General features: G+C 38.6%; 1 protein-coding gene across 8 annotated transcripts in view; it reads right to left on the bottom strand.

The window, feature by feature from the left end:
* LMNTD1 (lamin tail domain containing 1) overlaps positions 1-25,139 on the bottom strand; it is a 446,849-nt gene that overhangs the window by 388,555 nt on the left and 33,155 nt on the right. For 2 of the 8 annotated variants that reach the window (XM_086713806.1, XM_086713809.1), the window contains exon 2: positions 19,399-19,452. The exons of the other annotated variants lie outside the window; for them this stretch is intronic. The gene's annotated coding sequence lies outside the window, so the exon portion shown is untranslated. The remainder of the gene's footprint in view (positions 1-19,398; positions 19,453-25,139) is intronic. 8 annotated transcript variants of the gene reach the window in all.

Below are 25,139 nucleotides of genomic sequence, written 5' to 3'. Positions count from 1 at the left end.
AGGAATTTACCCAAGGGATATAGGAGTGCTGGTGCATAGGGGCACTTGTACCCCTGTTTATACCAGCTCTTTCAACATAGCCAAATTATGGAAAGAGCCTAAATGTCCATCAACTGATGAATGGATAAAGAAATTATGGTTTATATACACAATGGAATACTACTTGGCTAAAGAAGATGTGGTTTGGAGGGGGTAGTCAAGATGGTGGAACAGCATGTAAGTTTTTTGTGTGTCTCGCATCCATGAAACACAGCCAGACCAACATTAAACCATCCTTCACACCTAGAAAACTGATTGGAGGACTAACACAACAATCTGCACAACCTGAACAACAGAATTCAACAGGTATGCAGCGCAGAGAGGTGAACTTGGGGAGTGAGAAGCTGCAGCAGACAGGGAGCTGCTTTTGCAGGTGGAGAGCGGACAGAGACAGGGGCAGGAGGAGAATACGGGAAAAGCACCCCTCCCCAAAAGCAGCTGGAGAGAAAGTGAAAAATTGGAAACAGCCACAGGAGCTAAACTAAAAAGGGAGAAAGGAGAAAGGAGAGGGTTTAAACTCCATTAAGACTGTAAACAAGGGGAGAGCAAAGGCTGCAACTCCACAGCTCAATACCTGGTGGTGCTCTGGTGGGAAAAGCGAATCCCCAGGAGCAGAATGGGGTCCGGGAGGTTCTCAGGCCACACGGGGAAAAGCAGTTCCACTGCTGGAAGGGCATTTGGTAGAGACTATTGAAGCCACCTGGTCCCAGCAGACCCCAGAAAATGGCCACATTCACTGGTGCTGGAACAAGGTCGTTAAGGGTGAAGGCTGGTGCCAGATGTGTGTTGTGATTTTCCATAATTCCTGAAACGCTGCTGCTACCCTATCTCACAAACTTTTTCTGGGGCAGGCTGGCACCTGGCCGCGGTCTTGGGGCACTGGCAGCAGCAGGGTCCATCAAGCATTCCTGGGTGCATCTAACATTCAGCCACTGCTCGGTGAGACCCTCCCGCAGAGGGGAGGAATGCGTCAAAGCCCCAGTCTTTCAGAAGTAAGAGACCGGGGAAAACAGCCACATCTGAGACAAAACTAGGGAGAGAGGTACTGCCTGGGGCTTGGTAATGGACAGTGAAAAAGCGGGGAGTGTTTGAAAGCTGAAGACAGAGGACAGGTGCGTGATTGCTGATTGGGGAGAACAGAGTTCTGATACTAGAGACTAGGTAGCTGGTGACGCCATTTTCACCACTCCCGCGCATGCGCATATGCACATACAAGCACCACAACACTCCATCCCAGTAGGCTAGCAGTGCTATATAGTGGAGAACAGAGAGGTTACACTGAGCCCCACCCAACTGGGCCAACCTCCCTCTTCAAGAACACAAGTCTCACCACCTGCTTAGTTCCTAGACTATAAAGCACTTCATAGTCTGATTTCTAGGGGAAAACGAAGTAATTTCAGTCCTATTTCAATCTGTTAGCAGGTCCATCTATTCAATTTTCTTTTTTCTTCTCTTTTTCATTTCTTTTCCTTGAATACAGAAAGAGAAAAAAATCATTTTTATTTTCAATCTTTATTAAAAGTATTTTTCTTTAATTTTTTTCTACTATATTCTTTAATTTTGTGTAAATTTTTTCAAATTCTATTTTACTTTCATCATTTCATTTTAGTCTACTTCAGTGTATTCATTTTTTTCAAATTCTGAAATGATTTCCATTTTTTATTCCCCTTTTTTTTCTCTAATCTGTCAAACCACTTTCAACACCCAGACCAAAACATACCTAGGATCTAGCATCATTTATTCAATTTTGTGTGTGTGTTTTTCATTTTTTCATTTTCATATTTTTTCATTTTAATTTTTTTAATTTTAATTTTTCTACATTAATTCACTTTCTCCCTTCAAAATGACAAAATTAAGGAAGTCACCCCAAAAGAAAGAGCATGAAGAAACGACAGCTAGGGATTTAGCCAACACAGATACAATCAAGATGTCTGACCCAGAATTTAGAATCACACTAAGAATACCAGCTGGAGTTGAAAATAGACTAGAATCCCTTTCTGTGGAGATAAAAGAACTAAAAACTAGTCAGGATGAAATAAAAAATACTATAACTGAGTTGGGGCGCCTGGGTGGCGCAGTCGGTTAAGCGTCCGACTTCAGCCAGGTCATGATCTCGCGGTCCGGGAGTTTGAGCCCCGCGTCAGGCCCTGGGCTGATGGCTCAGAGCCTGGAGCCTGTTTCAGATTCTGTGTCTCCCTCTCTCTCTGCCCCTCCCCCGTTCATGCTCTGTCTCTCTCTGTCCCAAAAATAAATAAACGTTGGAAAAAAAAAATACTATAACTGAGTTGCAATCATGGATGGATGCCACGGTGGCAAGGATGAATGAGGCAGAACAGAGAATCAGCGATATAAAGGACAAAATTATGGAGAATAATGAAGCAGAAAAAAAGAAGGACATTAAGGCAAAAGAGCACAATTTGAGAATCAGAGACATCAGTGACTCATTAAAAATGAACAACATCAGAATCATAGAGGTCCCAGAAGAGGAAGAGAAATAGGGTAGAAGGGTTATGTGAGCAAATCATAGAGAAGACTTTCCTAACCTGGGGAAAGACACAGACATCAAAATCCATGAAGAAGAGGACCCCCATTAGATTCAACAAAAACCAACCATCAACAAGGCACGTCATAGTCAAATTCACAAAATACTCAGGAAAGGAGAGAATCATGAAAGCAGCAAGGGAAAAAAAGTCCCTAACCTACAAGGGAAGACGGATCAGGTTTGCAGCAGACCTATCCACAGAAACTTGGCAGGCCAGAAAGGAGTGGCAGGATATATTCAATATGCTGAATCAGAAAAATATGCAGCCAAGAATTCTTTATCCAGCAAGGCTATCATTCAAATTAGAAGGAGAGATAAAAAGTTTCTCAGACAAACAAAAATTAAAGGAGTTTGTGACCACTAAACCAGCCCTGCAAGAAATTTTAAGGGACTCTCTGAGGGGAGACAAGATGAACATATAAACAAACAAAAAAACAAACAAACAAACAAATAAATAAATACCAAAAGCAACAAAGATTAGAAAGGACCAGAGAACACTACCAGAAACTCCAGTTCTACAAGCATCATAATGGCAATAAATTCCTATCTTTCAATACTCACTCTAAACGTCAATGGACTCAATGTTCCAATTAAAGACATAGGGTAATAGAATGGATAAGAAAACAAGATCCATCTATATGCTGTTTACAAGAGACCCACTTTAGACCTAAAGACACCTTCAGATTGAAATTAAGGGGATGGAGAACCATCTATCATGCCAATGGTCAACAGAAGAAAGCTGGAGTAGCCATACTTATATCAGACAATCTAGACTTTAAAATAAAGACTGTATCAAGAGATGAAGAAGGGCATTATGTCATAATCAAAGGGTCTATCCACCAAGAAGTCCTAATAATTGTAAACATTTATGCACCAAATGTGGTAGAACCCAAATACATAAATCAATTAATCACAAATACAGAGAAACTGATTGATAGTAATACCATAATAGTAGGAGACTTCAACACCACACTCACAACAATGGACAGATCATCTAATCAAAAAATCAACAAGGAAACAATGACTTTGAATGACACACTGGACCAGAAGGACTTAACAGATATATTCATAACATTTCATCCTAAAGCAGCAGAATATACATTCTTCTCCAGTGCACATGGAACGTTCTCCAGAATAGACCATATACTGGGATATAAATCAGCCCTCAACAAGTACAAAAAGATCAAGATCATACCGTGCATATTTTCAGACCACAACGCTAAGAAAATCGAAATGAACCACAAGAAAAAATTTGGAAATGTAACAAATACTTGGAGGTTTTGGGTTGTGGTGTTATCATTTTCATTGGCTTCCATGTACTTTTAAGTTTCCTCTTTAACTTCTTGGTTAGCCCATTCATTCTTTGGTAGCATATTCTTCAGAAGTTTCAGGATATAAAATCAACACACAGAAATCGGTTGCATTCCTATACACCAATAATGAAGCAACAGAAAGAGAAATCAAGGTATCAATCCCATTTACAATTACACCAAAACCCATAAAATACCTAGGAATGAATCTAAGCAAAGAGGTGAAAAATCTATACACTGAAAACTATAGAAAGCTTATAAAAGAAATTGAAGAAGACACAAAAAAAATGGAAAAAGATTCCATGCTCATGGATTGGAAGAACAGATATTGTTAAAATGTCAATACTACCCAAAGCAATCTACATATTCAATGCAATCTCTATCAAAATAACACCAGCATTCTTCACAGAGCTAGAACAAATAATCCTAAAATTTGTATGGAACCAGAAAAGACCCTGAAGAGCCAAAGCAATCTTGAAAAGGAAAACCAAAGCAGGAGGCATCACAATCCCGGACTTCAAGCTATACCACAAGGCTGTAATCATCAAGACAGTATGGTACTGGCACAAAAACAGACACTCAGATCAATGGAACAGAATAGAGAACCCAGAAACAGACTCACAAAAGCATCGCCAACTAATCTTTGACAAAGCAGGAAAGAATATCCAATGGAATAAATACAGTCTCTTCAGCAAGTGGTGCTGGGAAAACTGGACAGCGACATGCAGAAGAATGAACCTGGACCACTTTCTTACACTATACACAAAAAGAAACTCAAAATGGATGAAAGACCTCAATGTAAGACAGGAAGCCATAAAAATCCTTGAGGAGAAAGCAGGCAAAAACCTCTTTGATCTTGGCCGCAGCAACTTCTTACTCAACCTGTCTCCAGAGGCAAGGGAAACAAGAGCAAAAATGAAATATTGGGACCTCATCAAAATAAAAACTTCTGCACAGTGAAGGAATCAATTAGCAAAACTAAAAGGCAAGTGATAGAGTGGGAGAAGATATTTGCAAATTACATATCATATAAAGGGTTAGTATCCAAAATCTATAAAGAACTTATCAAACTCAACACCCAACAAACAAATAATCCAGTGAAGAAATGGGCAAAAGACATGAATAGACACTTCTCCAAAGAAGACATCCAGATGGCCAACCGACACATGAAAAAATGCTCAACATCACTCATCATCTGGGAAATACAAATCAAAACCACAATGAGATACCAACTCACACCCGTCAGAATAGCTAACATGAACAACTCAGGCAACGACAGATGTTGGTGAGGATGCAGAAAAAGAGGATCTCTTTTGCATTGTTGGTGGGAATGCAAGCTGGTGCAGCCATTCTGGAAAATAGTATGGAGGTTCCTCAAAAGACTAAAAATAGAACTGCCCTATGACCCAGCAATTGCACTACTAGGTATTTATCCAAGGAATACAGGTATGCTGTTTCGAAGGGACACATGCCCCCCAATGTTTATAGCTGCACTATCAAAAATAGCCAAAGTATGGAAAGAGCCCAAATGTCTGTCGATGGATGAATGGATAAAGAAGAAGTGGTATATATATACAATAGAGTATTTCTTGGCAATCAAAAAGAATGAAATCTTGCCATTTGCAACTACGTGGATGGAATTGGAGGTTATTATGCTAAGTGAAATTAATCAGTCAGAGAAAGACAAATATCATATGACTTCACAAGGACTTTAAGAGACAAAATAGATGAACATAAGGGAAGGGAAACAAAAATAATATAAAAACAGGGAGGGGGACAAAACATAAGAGACTCATAAATATGGAGAACAAACAGAGGGTTACTGGAGGGGTTGTGGGAGGGGGAATGGGCTAAATGGGTAAGGGGCACTAAGGAATCTACTCCTGAAATCATTGTTGCACTATATGCTAATTTGGATGTGAATTATAAAAAAATAAAATAAATAAAACAAAAGAAAAGAAAAGAAAAAAGAAAAGAAAAGATGCGGTTATACATACAATGGAATACTACTTTGCATTGAGAAAGAATGATATCTGGCCATTTGTAGCAACCTGGATGGAACTGGAGAGTATTATGCTAAGTGAAATAAGTCAGGCAGAGGAAGACAGATACCATATGTTTTCACTCATATGTTGATGCTGAGAAACTTAACAGAAGACCAGGAGGGAGTGGAAGGGGAAAAAAAGTTACAGAGAGGGAAGGAGGCAAACCATAAGAGACTCTTAAATACTGAGAACAAACTGAGGGTTGATGGGGAGTGGGGGAGAGGGGAAAGTGGGTGATGGGCATTAAGGAGGGCACCTGTTGGGATGAGCACTGTGTGTTTTATGGAAACCAATTTGACAAGAAATTATATATAAAAAAACACATTTGTTTTAAAAAAGAATTAACTGAAGCATAGAAACTATAACAATGTTCTAAAGGTTATCAAATATAATGAGTTTGATCCTGAGATGCCCATGTGCCATCCAAGAGCACAAACATCCAAATACCCAGCACAATGAATGTGTAGAGCGAGGGGATGGGTGGAATTTGGAAATACAAATTCAATGGATGGTAGTTAAATCAGGAGAATGAACAGAGAAAGAAGAGAAGGGCCTGAGGACAGCACCCTGGAAAATACACATTCAAGGGGCTATATAAATGGGAAATATTTGGAACAGCCATTTTTGGAAATAAGTGGGAGAAAAGGCCAGGGAAAAGTATTGAGATTATTATTATTTTTTAATTTTTTTAAATGTTTATTTATTTTTAGAGAGAGAGGCAGAGCACGAGCAGAGAAGGGAGAGAGAGAGACAGGGAGACATAGAATCCGAAGCAGGCTCTAGGCTCTGAGCTGCCAGCACAGAGCCCGATGTGGGGCTCAAGCCCATGAACTGTGAGATCATGACCTGAGCCAAAGTCGGACACCCAACAGACTAAGCCACCCAGGTGCCCCAAGTATTGAGATTATTAAATGGCATTGAGCTTGGCCTGAAATGGAAAATTTACTTCTGTAGGGGTTCTATCCATAAGGCTGTATGAGTTTACATAGCAATTTTAGGCGACCCAAAAGAATAGGTGAATTGACCATAGTAGGAAGTTTTCTGGGCATATAAGTCAGAGGGAAGCAATGTCAAAAGATTTGAAGGCACACATTTTTTCTGTTGTAAAAACAATAAAAGTACATTTTGGGAAATAGGAAAAATCTTCACATTTCCACCATCTACACAGCTCATGTCTTGATTAGTTTATTGCCCTCTATATGATGTACATAATTGCAACCATGGTTTACATATAATCACCCATACTTTTATTTTCTTTCTTTCTTTTTTAATGTTTATTTATTTTTGAGAGAGAGAGAGAGAACACAAAGAGGGGAGGGGCAAAGCAAGGGGGACAGAGGATCCGAAGCGAGCTCTGTGCTGACGGCAGTGAGTCTGATGTGGGGATCTAACTTACGAACCTGAACTACAAGATCATGACCTGAGCCAAAGCTGGAAGCCCAACCAAGTGAGCCATACAGGTCCCGCTATCCTTTCATTTTAATTAAACATTATAATATAAGCATTTTCCATGTTGTAGAATAACTATTATAATTAATCAATGGGTTCATAATAAGTGATTCAAATAACAATTTTGGAATACTCTGGATCACAGATCAAGATCCTCATTTTTGTGAAACTAAAGAGGAGGATTGCAAAACATCAACTAAATTACCAGGAATAAAGAGGGAAATGACTCATTTTTGTCTTACTGTTAGAGACCCAGGGTATTCTGATTTCTCGTTTTGATGGTGCAACCATCACTCTTCCCTTTTGCCAACTGCATTCCTCAACCATTTGAAATTGGGAATATTAACATAAGTTTGTTCAGTGTAGAGATCAAGGTCTGTCAGTGCAAGAGTTATATTAGATGGCTCTTCCTCCACCCTCAGAACCAGGCCTTCTTTTTACAAGTGTATCGAGAAGATACTCGATATATTCTTATCCTACATACAAGATAAGAAAGTTATAAAATTTCATTTGTTCTCATTTCTCTACCCTCTTGTTTTCTCCTGGTTGGAAAAGATTGGTTTTTAAGTCTGTTGAAAGACGAGATGATTTAGCGCAGTAAGAATTTATTTTACCTTTTTGCTGAACCCCTGAAGTCTTCCCTGGCAAGCATGGATCCAAAGACACATGAAGAAAAATTCTCATTGTTCAACTTAGAATTAAAGATGTGCTAAAATTGGCAAAAATCAAAATACATACTAAGAATCCTGAGCCTGTATTTATGATGGTGAGTACTGTGTTAATGGGTCATTAGAAACATGGTCTTGATCTATCATCTGGAGTATCCCCAAATTGAAAATAATTATAACTGTAATTACATAAAATTTGTATTATATAAAAGCTATGTTACAACATCAAAAATGCTTCCATTATAATGCTAAATTATACTGTTAAATTAAAATAATCAATGATCATATGTAAACTATGGTTGCAATTATGTACATCATGTGGAAGGCAATACACCATTCCAGACATGAGTTGTGTAGATGGTGGGAATATGAGGATTCTCCACCTCTATTTTCCAAAATGTAGTTGTACTGCTTTTACAATGAAAAGAAAATTCGTCTATGCTTGGCACAGCAAGGAAATATGTAAAGCACATTCAATAGATATGATCCTGTACCACGAGAGTTTATAAGTCTTTTCTACTCTAATGACCTTCAGATCTGCTCTACTTCGAAAATCAAGCCCTGAACCCTGTCACTCACTGTCTGGAACAGCTAAGACTCTGAAATCTTAAATCCTGTATTCCATCCTCAGACCACAGTGGCCTGTCTTTCTAGCTTTTTCACGTCTTTACCACGATACCAGCTTTTCAACATCATTGAGACCTCTAGCTCTCTCAGTCTCACTTTATTACTGGAAGACCCCATTACTCCTCCCTTCACCTTGCCAGATCCTTGACTCTTCAATTCCATCCTGGATGACTGATACTCTTTTCATATTCCTTTGTCTAAATTCCAAGGTATATATATTTTCCCCCACAGATGCATTATACTGGAAAAACATCTAATCTTACAGGTCTGAACCCCAATCAGGAGGCAACTTTGACGACTACATAGGCAGACATTGGTAACTACCTCCTCTATATCCTTCTTCTTTACTAGAATCTGATTTTCTTTTGCATACTATATGCATAGCCTAAGATTACTCTCTTAAAAATAGAGCTAACTCTTTTTAGATGTAAATGAGATATACTCAGTAGTCATCTGCATAGGTGTTCCAGAAAGCTCTTTAAAGGAAGCTGACTCTTTTGGAAGATGTGCTCCTTTGGGCCTTTCTCATTTCTTCCCTCTTCATGCCTTTAACCTGAGATATAATGGCTGGAGCTTCAGCAGAAGTTTTACAACCATGAGGAAACCTGCATGCTGGGGATAGTGGAACAGAAACCTAGAAGGAGCTTGGGCACATTTTATTGTATAATTATTGTATTGTATAATGATGTGTTGTATAATTATGTGTTGTATAATTATAACATGGACTTTTTTACATGAAAGAAAATAAACCTCTATTTTTTGAAGTCATTGCTATCAGGTAATTGTTACTAACTTGGCAATTCCTAATAAATACACTTTCATTCATTCACTCATTACCATGTATTTGCTGCCTGCTTATTTTAACATCAACCTCATGTTAGAATATAGGTAACAACAGAAAAAATATAAGAATAGTTTTATAGTAAAAATATATCTCTACTTCATCTATTTAAGGAAAGACAGATATATCTTAAAAATTAAGATTAACTTCATGGCAATATAGGATATATAATGTATAGTATATACATTAAAAATGTAGGCAATAAGTACTGAGGATTTTCAAAGATGGCAGAGGTGATCTGTGAGCTGCAGTGGTTGAGAAAGAAAGTGATGAGACTTGAGTTGAACCCCCACCCCCCCAAAAAAGGATGGGGATTGGGTTAAAGCATTTCTCCTCATGCTACAAGAAAAATTATGAGCAATGGATCAGAAAGGAAAGTAAAAACCATAAATTCAGGAGGTACTAAAGACCAGTGGCTGGCTGGACTGATTCTGCTGTGAGTCCTTAAGTAAGATAGTCAGCCTCTCTCTCTGTTCTGGAACTTTCCCTCCTTCAAAAACACCACATATTTATAGCAGGCTTGGGGATTGTTGGTTGAACTCTGTACAACACTCTCAGTGGCACAGGAGTTTTATGATAGTAGAATATTGACCTTTCCTCATAAGGTTATAAGAATATAAGAATAACAAATTATGTGGGATTAATATTTCATAGCCCTTCGTCTTCATGTCTTAAATGGTCAGCCAATGCCTATGGTGCTTGTGCTGAATGAAATAACTCTTTGTGGTGTACTTTATCAGGTCCTCCCTGATGTGGTAGGAACTGCCTGTGGCTTCATTTTTCTCAGTGAGTGTGCCTTACTTACTGTTTTTGTCCTGTTGTGCTGTATTGGCTAATGTATCATGTTGTCACTAAAGGTTTCGTTGTAATACTTTACCAAATGTCATAACCAGAATACATTCCTCTTCCTATAATCACAGTTCAGAAAGCTACACTGGCAATTCAGTCCCTTAAGTTACCTATAGGCAGTATTTAACCATCTATGCACCACTGATACAAGAAAATCACTCAGTGCAGTAAAAACCAATACATTTCTATTTCCCCATTTTCTCCCCAGTACAGATCCTAACATGCCTCTAAGCCTCCAGTTAACTGACCCTTCTCCTCTGTACTTTCTTTTCTCATGAATCAGTTCCTGTTTCTCCAAGTCTTTAATGATATTAAATGGTGTTTCTCAGATTTCTTCTACAGTCATTTAGTATTTCAGCATAAAGCTAATCTTTCAGTAATTCAATGCTTTGACTAAAGGCCTTACCCTGCACAAACACTCTTAACTTGTTTTTATTTTGACCAACTGATTTCATTTTCTAAAGCCTGGTGCTGTTTAAGAAAAAAAAAATATTACAAGATGTCTTCTGGGCACGTGAGAGACCAAACTTATAGAACGTGGGAGAAAGGCTGGTGGGAGGCTTTTGGGAGATGGGAGAGAACAGATCTTTATCCATTCCTGTTCCAAGATGAGGACTGATGTCCTCACACTTATTTTGTTTCTGCTTCAGACCTGGGAGCACATAGCAAAGATTAGGGTTCTTCTCTAATTGGAAGCCAGTAAAGGCAACCATTTTCACCATGAGAACAATCATTTAGGCAATGGCATTCGCTTCACATGGCCCTATCAAAAACAAGCATGAAGAGTCTTAAGTCCATAGATAAGTTTACCAGCCTCAATGTTAAGTATAAAGGGAAAATCCTATAAATGATATTTAAAGGCAAACCTTTTTGACTTCGGACTACTACAATATGCAATTGTACACTGCATATTCCCACTCAAGATCTTAAAACAAATGAAAAGTTAACTATTATATGGTAATCAAAGCCCATAACAGCTGTGAGAGAAAATTCTCCACTTTCTACCAGGAAGATTAGAGGCTGTTTCTAACAAGGCAAAAACCAGTTATTAATGTTTTCGAGTTAAATAAAGACTTTGTGTTATTGGGGATGTGTAAGCAATTAACTCTTGCATCACACACAGGATACATAAAGTGGATTGTAGGAGAGTGGGTAGGGGCCTAAGTAGAGCTCTATTTATCCACACCTAAACTCAGTTCTTGCCTTGCAGGGAAACATCTATCCCAAGATACCCTAAATGAGATTCAAGATACTTCAAACCCCTTTTCACAGAGAATCAGTGTGGATTGAGGATCTAGACAGAGTGTTTCAAATACTTGCTCTATCACTTACTGGCTGTGGATCATGAGCAATTTTCTTGGAGAGGGAAAGGGAAAGATTGCCCATTAGCCATATCCTCCCAGAGCGGCTAAATATTCTAATCCACCTGGATGAGCCACCCCTGCAAATTTTGCAAGAACTTTGGTAATCCAGCCATGGAAAGGAGTAGGATATGTGAGGGGAAGGGGGCTGGGGGTAGTGAACCTTCTCTTCCTCATTCCTGCTTGCCACTGACAACCGTGTGTGTGTGTGTGTGTGTGTGTGTGTGTGTGTGTGTGTGTGTGAGATTTTCCACAACAGTATCTGTCTTTCCAAGGCAGAGGAACAAAGCAAGGACTTCCTTTCTTCTTTTTTTTTTTTTTTTTATTATTTTTTTATTTTTTTATTTTTATTTTTTTTTTCAACGTTTATTTATTTTTGGGACAGAGAGAGACAGAGCATGAACGGGCGAGGGGCAGAGAGAGAGGGAGACACAGAATCGGAAACAGGCTCCAGGCTCTGAGCCATCAGCCCAGAGCCCGACGCGGGGCTCGAACTCACGGACCGCGAGATCGTGACCTGGCTGAAGTCGGACGCTTAACCGACTGCGCCACCCAGGTGCCCCAAGGACTTCCTTTCTTAAAATACTATCTTCAGCGCCTGCCATTTCACCAAGACTCTGAGAGTCTGTAGTGGATACATGGAGAGCTGCCCAGATCCCCCTGCAGGCTGAGCCTCTCATCCCCTCTGCCACTGGGAGAACTGCCTCCTGACAACTCACAGCTGACTCTTTCCCCAGGAATTGCCCTCAAAGGGAGCTTCCGTGTTCTCCTGTGGGAGCCCATAACCAGCGACTACTTGACCTGGGGGTATAAACACCCTGTGCCTTCTCCTTAACTGAGAAAAGGCCAATCCAGTTCTGGAACTCTGCAAGGGATCTGCTGAGACCTCTGTTGAAGCTGCATCATAATTGAAGTCTTCTTCTGTCTACTCTGAATGGATGCTGGCTCTTCCCTTTTCCCTCACTCCCTAATAGGTGTTCCTGAGAGTTCTCCCCAGTTCACTTTGGCATGCAAATCTCTATCTCAGAGCCTATGTCAGTGAAACTCAGCCTACAAAAGTGGCCTTCAACAATATTGGGCAGAGTATGGTAGAACCATGCTGCTGGCAAGATTCATGACCATCCACTAATCACATGCACAGCTGCCAGGGAGGCAGCATGCTGTGAGTATCTGCTCACTAAAGGCTGACTGGAGACCTGCATTTATCATAGAAGCAGTCTAGTAGAGGAATTAAGCACCTGGCGTCTCAAGCCAACTTCTCAGGTGGAATCTCACCTCTTTGCCACTTGATGGTTATAGGTCCTTGGACAAAGTCCTTAATCTCTGTGTAGCTTAGCATCTGTCCTTTATAATAGTACCTACCTCATATACATGTGTGTATATACATATATATACATACATATATATAAATATAAATATACATATATGTATATACATATATCTATATAAATACACACACATATATAGTATCTACTTAATAAATTTGTTGGGAGGATTAACGGAGTCAACACGTGTAAAGAGCTTAAATTAGTCCTGGAAGATGGTATACACTCAGTAAAACATAAAACATAACACATCTGGATAACTCATATGTGTATCTGTATTTAAGAACATCCAGGTTAGGGGCGCCTGGGTGGCTCAGTCGGTTAAGTGTCTGACTCTTGGTTTTTGGCTCAAGTCATGATCTCACAGTTTCGTGAGTTTGAGCCCCATGTCAGCCTCTGCACCGACAGCCTGGAGGCTGCTTGGGGTTCTCTCTCCCTCTCTGCCCCTCTAGCCAACTCTCTACCCAATTCGTGCTGTTTCTCTTTCAAAATAAATTTTAAAAAACATAAGTAAACTTAAAAATAAAAAATAACATCCAGGTTATCAGAGTACTTGAATCCATTGCATATATTCATCTCCATTATTTAATATACTAAATTCCTTGAGGGCAAAGATAATGTACTTAATGATTAAATAAATACTAACCCACAGTTCATACATTTGTACATATCTATGTATTTGTAAAAGCATGTGTGCATATAAAGTACGACTATGTGTCAAGCTGCCTCTCTAAAACTCTACGTATGCAAGGATACCATATAAAGAGAATCAGAGATGTAATGACCCTAGGCAAAGGAGCTAGAAAGAACAGAGGCACTGAGCTCTCCATTGTGCACTCCACTGGTCTGCACTCTCCCCTTAGGCTCTGATCCCTTACTTTGAGAAGGATTCTTTAGCAAACAAAGGAACACATTAGAGAACAGGACCTAGGTCTTGACCTGAATAGTTCTGGCTCCTATCTATGGAGACAAAGGGTTAGTCTGCATATTTGATGCTTGCAATTGTGATGATTTTTAAGATAGTAACTGATGTGTTATCATCATGCAAGGGTTGAAACAGATTGAAGGCAGGACTGTAGGGAATCTAAGGGCAATCTGAGCTTACTGTAGGATGCAAAAGAGAAACCTGGTCCCAGCTCTTGAAAAAATGATTGCATGCTTTCCAAGTGTTTCTGCATTGTGTGATTCTGGGCTACATGTGCATAGAAAGAAGAATGGGGTGATAAAATGCCAGTCATTGTCCACTTCAAAAAATTCAGAATCCATCCCAGGGCAAGCTGAAAACTGGCCTGGAAAATAGCAACGGCAGGAGCATTGTTATCAAATACAAGGAACAATAACAATAATGAGCATTAGGAGGCTGTTTACAGGTTACAAAGTATTTTCAAACACAACATTTTCCATCTTCATCATGGAAAACCACCAAAGGAGTAGGTGTGTTTGATATTACCGCTACCTGCAAATGAAGGGACTTAAATTGGTTCAGAGAACTTCCCCAGGTCACACACCTGAGCCAGGACTGATGTGCAGTTGTCACTCCAAGCCCTGGGCACATTTCCCTAACTCCAACAGTACCTCAGTTTGAGGCTCGCTGCTCAGCTATTTCATCATAGATCATTAAGTATGTAAGGTAAGGAGTGAAGTCAGAAACGTGAACCACTTATACAGATATAGTATTTCTCCCACCCAGAACAAGGTCAGTCACTCAGTACCAGAGATTTTTTTTGTGCACTGAAGACCAAATGTGAGGGTTTTTTTTGGAGACTACCTGATTTAACCCATGGAACTAGAAAGCATTTTAGCATGTACGTATAGAACGTTTGTGTTCTCATACTTAATAAACCCAGCCTTTGTTTCCTATGAGACCAAAACCACTCTGAGACCAAGTTCCTACCTCAAGAACTTTGTAAGAAGTACACAGACCTCTTCACATATGAAGGTGAAGGAATTTGGAGTAAGGGGTAGGGCAACTGAATAGTGATCCCCTTAGAATTCTGGGCAGGAAAACAAGAATTTTTTATCACCTGTAATTGTCATGATGAATTCAAGCTCCTTGTGTCCCACCCTATCCCATGAACATTCACTATTTTTAACTGCCTGACATATGCATGGATCTATCTGAAGAAGCACCCATGACAGCAATTTTCAAGTATGATTTTTTAAATGTAAAAATCATAAATGTACAAGTTGCTGAAAAAAAGCTAAAAGAAACTCTAGAAAGGATTGTTAGGCTTACCTAAATGTTCAGGTGTATGACGCCTAAACCAAAGAAAAAGTAAAGCTTTCATATTCCATGAAGGAAATGTGGATTAAAACACTGCTTGTTTAATATTCTACTTAGTTTTCTCGAGCCTGTAAAGTCATTTTCATTTCTTAAACTTATTACCAAAGCCCAGAGAGAGGATTAAACCTCAATTTGTTAATAGGTTATACTTAAAGCTTAAATGTGTGATATATGATTGGGGAAAGTATATATTTGGTTGCTGCTATGTGGATCTCACATTGGTTCCAGTTTGATTTGTGAGAGGCTATTCTTAAGTTGCTCTACTTATTAGCTATTCTGATCTCTAGGGTGTCCATTTATGGCATGCCAGAGGGGAACATAACATTAAGAGCAGATTTTTCTTAGAGCAAAGTGGGAAATCTCCATGAACTTTTTAAACGGAACTTTGAATGCACTCCAATCTGCAACACATAATTATTTCATGCTGACTAAAATCAAGAAGAAGTAAATATGGGACTATACTCACAAATGTAATTACAAATTGCAACCTGTGCTTCATCACTGCCATCGACTCAAAGATACTCTTTGCTGGATTTCTTAAAATGATGACTCCTTATTTCTGTAACTTAATGGAATCTTGAGTATAATGTAACACTAGGTCATTTCTAGGCAATTTATGGTGCCTGGTGACACTTGTTGGAACTGGAGGAACATTTCTAATGACAAAATGTATTCACAAGCACACACAAATTTTTTTTTATCTTCTTTTTCCTCCTTTTCTATTTATTTAATAATTCCTTTTAAAAAAAGAATAGGAATAGTCTACAATAACTCCTGAATTCCTTTTCATAAGTGTTACTTAAACTCATCATTTTATAAATACAGCTTGAATTATTTTCACATAAATGTGTGATAACCCCATGTTTGTCAGAAAGAAGCTCATTTGCCACTTTCCTGTCCATTAGCCTCTGAGATACTGCCTCATATTTTCTATGTGTACCTGGCATCTTTCCATCTAGAAAAATGTCATATCATTTATAAATTTGAAGTTTTCAGTCATCTATAAAAAATTTAAATACACCCAATTCTAGTATTCATCCCAGGTACTCATTATTTGTACTTCTATATTATTTATAAATATTTTTTTAATTCTTCTTTTGTTTTAGATCTCCAAGCTAGTCATTTATCCATGTCAGAATTTGTTCTTCAATCCCCTGATAACTTCCTCAAAATTTTGCTCTGGCCAAATGTTTATTTGTATCCTTAGAGGAAAATAAACCTTTTCCCCAATAAATTATGCTTCTTGGGCACTTAATGAGTCTCTGTTTAATCTTGGTTTCCAACAGCTTTCCAGGTATAGAAATGAAACATTCTAGGCTGTTGTATACATTTCTGTGGCCCTTCCACTGGATGGAGGCCATTATGGAAGACTATCAAAAGTGTTCTAGCATAGTCCTGCAACTGCTATACAGTCCTTATCCTTTAATATTTAAATCAAATGTTATCTCCTCTGTGAAGTTTTCTATGACTCACCCTATTCCTATCATCGTGCTTGCATGAACAAAACCAAATATATTTGGGAATCAGTGAGTAGGAACACTTTTTCCTCAAAGTCCAGAGGGATATAAAACTGGTTGGATGAGTTCATAGAGACATTTTAAGGCAAACAGGTAGAATAATAGGAGAATTTTCGTTAAACAATATTGACCACCTATCTAAAGCACAGTGGCTTTAGATAGAATATGGACCCAGCTAACTGAATACAAATACAATTTTTTTAACATATAGGGCTATTCATGTACTCCATTTCTTCGTCAGTGAGCTTTTGTGGCTTGGGTCTCTTTAGGAATTTGTCAATTTCATATCAGTTTTTATAATATACTTTTCTTATCCCTTATTTTTTTAATGTTTATTTTTGAGAGAGAGAGACGGAGGGCAAGCTAGGGAGGGGCAGAGAGAGAGAGAGAGAGAGGGAGAAACAGAATCTGAAGCAGGCTCTGCTGAAAGCACAAAGCCCAACACAGCGCTCGAACTCACAGACCACCAGATCATGACCTGAGCCAAAGTTGGATGCTTAACCGACTGAGGCACCCAGGTGCCCCTCTTCTTACCCTTTAAATGCTGGTACTGATGGAAACCACATAAGGATAGACTCATTGAATGTGTAAGAAACAATTTAATTTGTTGGATCTGCAGAGAGGTTCCCTTTTGCTTTATAATATTGGTTATCCATGTTTTCTCCTTTTTCTTTTTTTTCCTGCTCAGTCTGGATAAAGTTTTACCAATTTTATTAAGCTTTCAAAAAAAGTTTTTTTTTTTAAATTTCATTGATTTTTCTCCATTGTTTTTCTGTGTACTCTTTCAGTCATTTCTACTCTTATCTCCATCATTTCCTTCCTTCTGCTTATTTTGAGCTAAACTTGCTCTTCTTTTTCAAGTTTTTTTAAGATCATTGATTTGAGACCTTTCTTCTTGTCTAATATAAGCACTTAATGTTATAAGTTTGTCTCTAAACACTGTTTTGGCTTCATCCCACAAGTTTTTATGTTGTATATTCATTTTCACTCAGTTCAAAATATTTGATAAATTTTCTTGTGATTTCTTCTCTCACCCATAGATTATTTAGAATGTATTATTCAAATTTCAGATTTTCCAGATAAAATTTGTGATTGATTTGTTGCTTAATGCCTGCTCTCCATCTGGTCCTGAGTTTGAAGTTGTGACTTTGATCTCACTGTCTGGGCTATAATGATAGGTTCCCTACTAGGATTTGATCCCTGAAATGTGCCCTCCAACTTCATACCCTATCCTCTTGCCCTTCAGTACTCTTCATGGGACTCATCTGGATGTGTCTGACTATCTTCTATCTGATGTAATAGAGGGATAATAAACAATGGTAGATTTGATAGGAAATCAAACACAGATCAGTTAAAAAAAACTACCAAAGTGCATTAAGGATTTGAAATACTTTAGATTAATAATACACACAGAGTAAACTTCTCCAGAAATAGTCACTGAGGAATAGGGCACTGAAAATATATAATCAGGTTTTACTCAAATTTAAGAATTAACAGGGTTGATAAGATCAAGGTATAGAGGACTTTCAATTATTAGTAGGACTCTTCTTTGAAATAACCCTACAATTCTTTCCAAATTATCTTCCCATTTTTCCCCATTGTCTTCTCAGTGCAGATATATAATGATTATGCGAATTAAATATTCTATTTGATACCAGAGTTACAACAGAGAATATTACCAGGTTGAGCAAAAGTGTAATCCCTATTCTTCTTCAATGACTATAATCACAATTATATAGAGAGGCAATTCCTTTAATATTGGTGATAATATAGTCCAGTCTATTTTCTAACTTTTCAAAACTTAAATTCATGTCATTAATGTTTCAGGTGTGAGAATTATAACAAGGAGAATTTTTTATTAAAAGTGACCTTATTTTTAAAAGATATATACTGAAATATATGTAGATAAAATGATATTTTTATAAAAATCTAAATGTAATTATTTATTTATTGGAAGAGATTATACTGGGAAAATTTTTCAATTAATCTCAAATGAAAAGTACAGGAAGAAAAACAGCTGAATTATATAGGATCTCGTGTCTATATCCCCTCCATATAAAGTCGTCAGACAGACATCTCACACAATGATACACAAACAAACCAATTCATAAACACATCCCTTAATCTGAAGAAAGTCATGATTGATATTCATGGAAGCCAGGCCCTACGAAATATATCCTCTAAATGGCATGGAACAAATTACCAACAACCAAAGGAGATGCTTAAACAGGCAATTAAAACGTGAGGATGTAGGGGCGCCTGGGTGGCGCAGTCGGTTAAGCGTCCGACTTCAGCCAGGTCACGATCTCGCGGTCGGGGAGTTCGAGCCCTGCGTCAGGCTCTGGGCTGATGGCTCGGAGCCTGGAGCCTGTTTCCCATTCTGTGTCTCCCTCTCTCTCTGCCCCTCCCCCGTTCATGCTCTGTCTCTCTCTGTCCCAAAAATAAATAAAAACGTTGAAAAAAAAGAAAAATTAAAAAAAAATAAATAAATAAAACGTGAGGATGCTACTTAATCTGATTATAGACAAAGCTGGGGCCTACCTTAGGTTGATCCCCTCTGTGCTTCCTAACTCATAATTCCCCTTCTAAGATAGCCTGAAAGAAGAGAAAATAAAGCAGCTTTGACTAATAAATTGGGTTATGTCTATATGTACAAACAAAAAGGGCGGCTTCTCAGCTAAATTTTCTCTCTCTATACTCAGGAAGCACAGGATCCTTACTCACTTGTAAAATATTTACAATTGTATATTTATATTACAATAATATTACAATAATAAATAATAAATAATAAATATTACAATAATATTTATCTTTAATACTGTGCATTTATTAATCTAGATATAGCACTAACTATATTTATAGGGTTTAAATTATCATAATTCATATCTGTAGAATTTGATGAAAAAAACTACAAAGACACCAGGTATTTCCATCAGTACTTTAATGGTAATTGATTTTTTATTTTTTTTTAAACGTTTATTTATTTTTGGGACAGAGAGAGACAGAGAATGAACGGGGGAGGGGCAGAGAGAAAGGGAGACACAGAATCGGAAACAGGCTCCAGGCTCTGAGCCATTAGCCCAGAGCCCGACGCGGGGCTCGAACTCACGGACCGCGAGATCGTGACCTGGCTGAAGTCGGACGCTTAACCGACTGCGCCACCCAGGCGCCCCATTAATTGATTTTTTAAATCAGCAAGTTAACTTGCAATGCTGCTGAAGGCAACCAATCAATTTTCCCACTGTTTTAAGCTATTTGTCATTTTGGGAAATGAAAAATAATTTTCTTGTAAAAAATTAAAACATACAATTTGCTTTTGGGATTAATGTTGTGACATTGTGTGGTATCACTAATTTAAGAGGATTAATTAAATTTTGCTAAAAGTCCTTGGATATTAGATTTTTAAAAATGTTTTATAATCATAAAATATATCTTAGACATAAAATCAGATTCCAATCTATAATCAGTATGGCTTAGGAAATTTGGCTGAACAATTAGGAAAAGGCAAGCAACAGGGGAAAAGAAAACAAATGGAAGGTTAGGGGGTGAGGTTTTAATTTTTAGAAAGGATAAAAACCAGTCCAATAGTCAAAACATGTGGTTATTTATTATAAACATAGTGGAGAGATTGAATTAAAAAAATCTTGCCTCGCTAGCCATCTGTCCACACTCTGTTTACTGCTGCTGCTCTGAGGAAAATAACTACATCCTGGGTTGAACCCAGGAGTACTGGGTTCATTATTATTAACATTCTCACTAATGTGCCTTAGTCGATCTTTCTGCAGTCTAGAAAAATATGATAAATAAAAGTCAGATGACAGAGTGTGGATTGATCAGATGTCATATTTATCATTTTGGGTTTTTTTTAAGTTTATTTATTTTTGAGATGGAGACAGAGAGAGTAAGCTGGGGAGGAACAGAGAGTGTGAGGGAGAATCTCAAGCAGGCTCTGCACTTTTAGTGAAGAGCCCTACACAGAGCTCAAACTCACAAAACTGTGAGATCATGACCTTAGCTGAAATCAAGAGTTGCATGCTTAACTGACTGAGCCATCCAGGAACCCCCCATTCTGCAATTCCTAACACCCCAGAATTCCATTTCAGTCTCAACAGGAATTAAAGAATACTAACATTATACTGTTCCAGTTTTTAAAATGAAGCCTGAAATACCACGTAGAGCAATGGCTGGGGAAGAAAACAACAATAAAATTTGTTTTGTTTGACAGTGACTGACAATAATATTATTGACCATGTCTGTCTATAAATACTATTGTATTGTGCAGCTCTTTCCCCTCAAGTATTATCTAGGTATGGAATTAGTTGATCAACTTGTTACCATGGATACTAAAAAATCTGACAAAGTGACCAAAATGTAGATTGTGGGTAAAACTGTATTGGTATTTGTTGCTTATTGGTATTTGTAACTCATGCTAGTACTCTGTCCTTCCTCATTAGAAAGAACAGCCTTAGGGAAGGGGTCCAATGTCCCCAGAGATTCTTATCCCCGTGGGTCCTGCTCTCACCTTTTACCTTCCTTGGCTCCACAGCTCTCTCAAGGTTCTGAACTCGTAGATTCTACTATCTACTTGCACAGGAATTTAATGATACCACCACTGGTCCCAACTGCTTGTCTCTGGGATACTTACATCTGATCTCTAGGGATTTACTAGTTTCTCTCTTTATCTAAAATAAGTTTGGAGAATGTTTTATTTTGTCTTAGCTTAAAAAATGCTTAACCCAGAAAATTAGGAGGAAAACAATGAATTTAAAAACAAAACTTCAAATTCTTGTTCTACCTTTAATTCACTATGGATCTTGAGTAAGTTACTTCACTTTTAATCATTCATTCAACCAACAGTTACTGAGGAACTACCATGTCAAATAGGCTTAGGCAACAGTTATGCAAAGAAAAATAGTAAATAATTCTGTTCTCAAGGAGCTCACAATGGTAAACAGATGATAGACATATACACCAATGTTTGCAAAGCTGGGTGACACAAATCACGATAGGAGGAAATTATGAAGTTCTTAGTGGGTCATCTAATCCAGACTGGGAAGCTCAGGGCAGGCTTCTAGGAGGAGAAGAGTCTGAGGTGAGGTCTTAAGGATGAGTAGGAGACAACCAGTTCAAGCAGGAATGAGGTGAGAGAGGGAGTGCAAAAGAAGGAAAGAGTGCAATGTTAATGGCCTTAAAAAGAGGACCATTCTACATTCAGCCATTCTACTTGACCCACCATGAAAAAGTGTCATGATAATATAAATGCCATTAATTAGCTTTTAAAGCCAAACTGCAGATAAAAGTATTGTTGATGGTTTCAGCATGGAATAATTAATAACATTAAATGTCAACATTATTTAAGCATATAAAAGAAAATTATTACATCTAACCTAATTCCACTCCTTGGTACTTACACAAGACAAATGAAATCATATTTCCAACAGAAACCAGAATAAATATATTATTAGCAACTTTATTCATATTAGCTCAAACTGGAAACAACTCCAATGCCTATTAACAGTGAAAGAGATAAGCAAATTATGTATATTTATACAATGTAATAATAATCAGTGATAAAAAGAAATCAACATTCAACAACATAGATGAATCTCAGACATTATACTGAGAGAAAAAGCCAGACATACACATAAAGGACAATACTGAGATTACATTTATGTGAAATTCTAGAAAGAAATCTACTCTGTGATAAAAAGATCAGATAAGTTTTTGCCTCTTGCAGGGGCAAGACACTGACTAGGAAGGAGCACAGGGGAAATTTATGGAGTGTTGAAAGTAATAGAGATGAGGGTCACACATGTGTATGCACTATTACAACTCATTGAATTGTGGTTTTCCTTTCTTGAGGGGTTGGCAGCAGGGTGGGAGGACCCTGTGCTTGCCTCATCCCACAAATGTGACTAGATGGCTATCAAATCATCTTAAGTGCCCCAGAGGTCAACCTGGAGACTGGCAGAACAGGCTCCACAGCTGAAGGTTGAGAGGAGGTCACATTGAGGAAGGTGGGAATTGTGGAGATGTGGTTTGAGAGAGAGACAGATAGTGGCCCCTATGGTGGGGAAGGAACAGAGGTCACAGAGTGGGGAGAGGGACCGGCTAGTACTTGGTAGAGTGAATGGGGAAGACGAGTCCCTATAGCAATTGGCTTGGAAAGCAAGAGGGGCCAATGAGTTCTTGCAACTAGCAGGGCTTAAAGCCTGGAGTTTTTGAGGACAGCAGGCTTGGCTGGGATAGAGCCTGGAGGGCATTGTGCCAGTCTTGGAGAGAAGGCAGGGCAAAGAGTCCACAGACAATGCAGCATGGAAACAGCAATCAGAAGAGCACCTAGAGCACACAGTGGGAGGTTGTTTGCTCATCTCAGAGCGTGTCCCAGAGAGGCAACATTCATGGAAATACCCCTTTGGGGGGTTCTCCTTTGGGAACAAAGGAACTGGAAGGCTCCATTTCCCTTGCCTGCCCCTAGCATAAGCAGAGGACCACCTGTGGCAACCAGCTCAGCCCTGACATTGGCTACCTAATTTGCCTGCACCAACCACCTTCCCCCACAACTCCAATAAAACTGCTTTCCCAGTCACACTTGCCTCAGTCCAAGCATGGCGGGGGCCCACCCCCAGAAGACTAGTACAAACCCTGCCAATACCACATCTCCCGACCCAGGAGTTTTGCAGGGCCTCAGATCCAGCAGCAGTGGCAACGGGTCTCATTCCACAAGCAGACCAGAGCACACCTAGTAAAAATGCACCACATTCAGGCCACTGACCAAACACTGCCCACAACAGGCAAAAAGAGCCTCTCAAGATGGCTGGTCTGAAAGATAAAGTGGCAGGATGAAACCACAGAGCACACACAACACACATTGGAAATACTCCCTGAAGTGCCAAGCCTTGGGGAACAGGGAACCCTATAGGAGCTCTTATTCATATGGTCATTACCTTCAAGAAGAGGAGATGTAGCTAACTTTACTAACACACAGAAATGGGCACAAGTACTTAGACAAAATGAGAAGACAGAGGAATTTGTCTCCCAAAAAAGAATAGGACAAGGCCACAGACAGAGATCTAAGCAAAACAGTAACATGGCTGATGGAGTATTTAAAGCATTGATCATAAGCAGAACCTGAGTGGCTCAGTTGGTTGAGTGTCCAACTTTGGCCCAGGTCATGATCTCACAGTAAGTCCAAGCCCTGCATCAGGCTCTCTGCTGTCAGCTCAGAGCCTGGGGTCTGCTTTGGATTCTGTGTTTCTCTCTCTTTCTCTCTCTCTCTCTCTCTCTCTCTCTCTCTCTGCCCCTCCCCCACTTATGATCTCTCTTTCTCTCAAAAATAAATAAATAAACATTTTTTAAAAAATAAAGCATTGATCATAAGGATACTCACCAGACTTGATAAAAGAGTGGAAGACATCAGCAAGACTCTTAACACAGAAATAAAATAGAATGAATCAGAGATGAAGAGTGCAATAAATGTAATTAGAGGCCCTTTTGATGCAATGAACAGCAGGCTGAAAGAAGCAGAGGAACGATTTAATAACCTAAAAGACAAGAGTAATGTAAAGTAATCAAGATGAACAAAAGAGACAAAAAAGAATTATGCAAAATGAGAATGGACTTAGGGAACTCAGTGACTCCATCAAATGTAATAACATTCATATTATAGGAATCCCGGAAAAAGAAGAAAAGGGAACCGAAAATTTACTTGAAGAAATAATAGCTGAAAACTTCCCTAAACTGGGTAAGGAAACAGATAACCAGATCCAGTAGGCATAGAGAACCCCCCCAAAAATCAGCAAAAGCAGATCCACACCAAGATATATTATAATTAAAATGACAAAATCTAGTGATAAAAAAATTTTAAAGCAACAAGACAAAGGAAGACAGTTACATACACGGAAAACCCCATAAGGCTCTCAGGGAATTTTTCAGTGGACACTTTGCAAGCCAGAAGAAGTGTCATGATATATTCAAAGTACTGAATGGGGAAAATCTGCAGCCAGAATATTCTATCCAGCAAGAATATCATTCAGAGTAGAAGGAGATAAAGAGTTTTCCGGACAAACAAAACTAAAGAGATTCAAGACCACTAAACCAGTACTATGAGAAATATTAAGGGGATTCTTTGAGTGGAAAGACCAAAAGTGACAATATAAATGTAGGAAATACAAAGCCAGTAAAATTGAGTGATTTTATAAAATATCAGTCAAGAAACTCACAAAATAAAGGGATGTAACATATGAACCCATATACCTAAAACATGGGGAGGAGAGGAGTAA

Source organism: Puma concolor, chromosome B4 (assembly GCF_028749965.1).
Source record: "Puma concolor isolate L17-30 chromosome B4, mPumCon1.1.hap2, whole genome shotgun sequence".
Taxonomy (NCBI): Eukaryota; Metazoa; Chordata; class Mammalia; order Carnivora; family Felidae; genus Puma; species Puma concolor.
The sequence above is the reverse complement of the archived record's forward strand: the minus strand, read 5'-3'. Positions and strand labels throughout refer to the sequence as shown.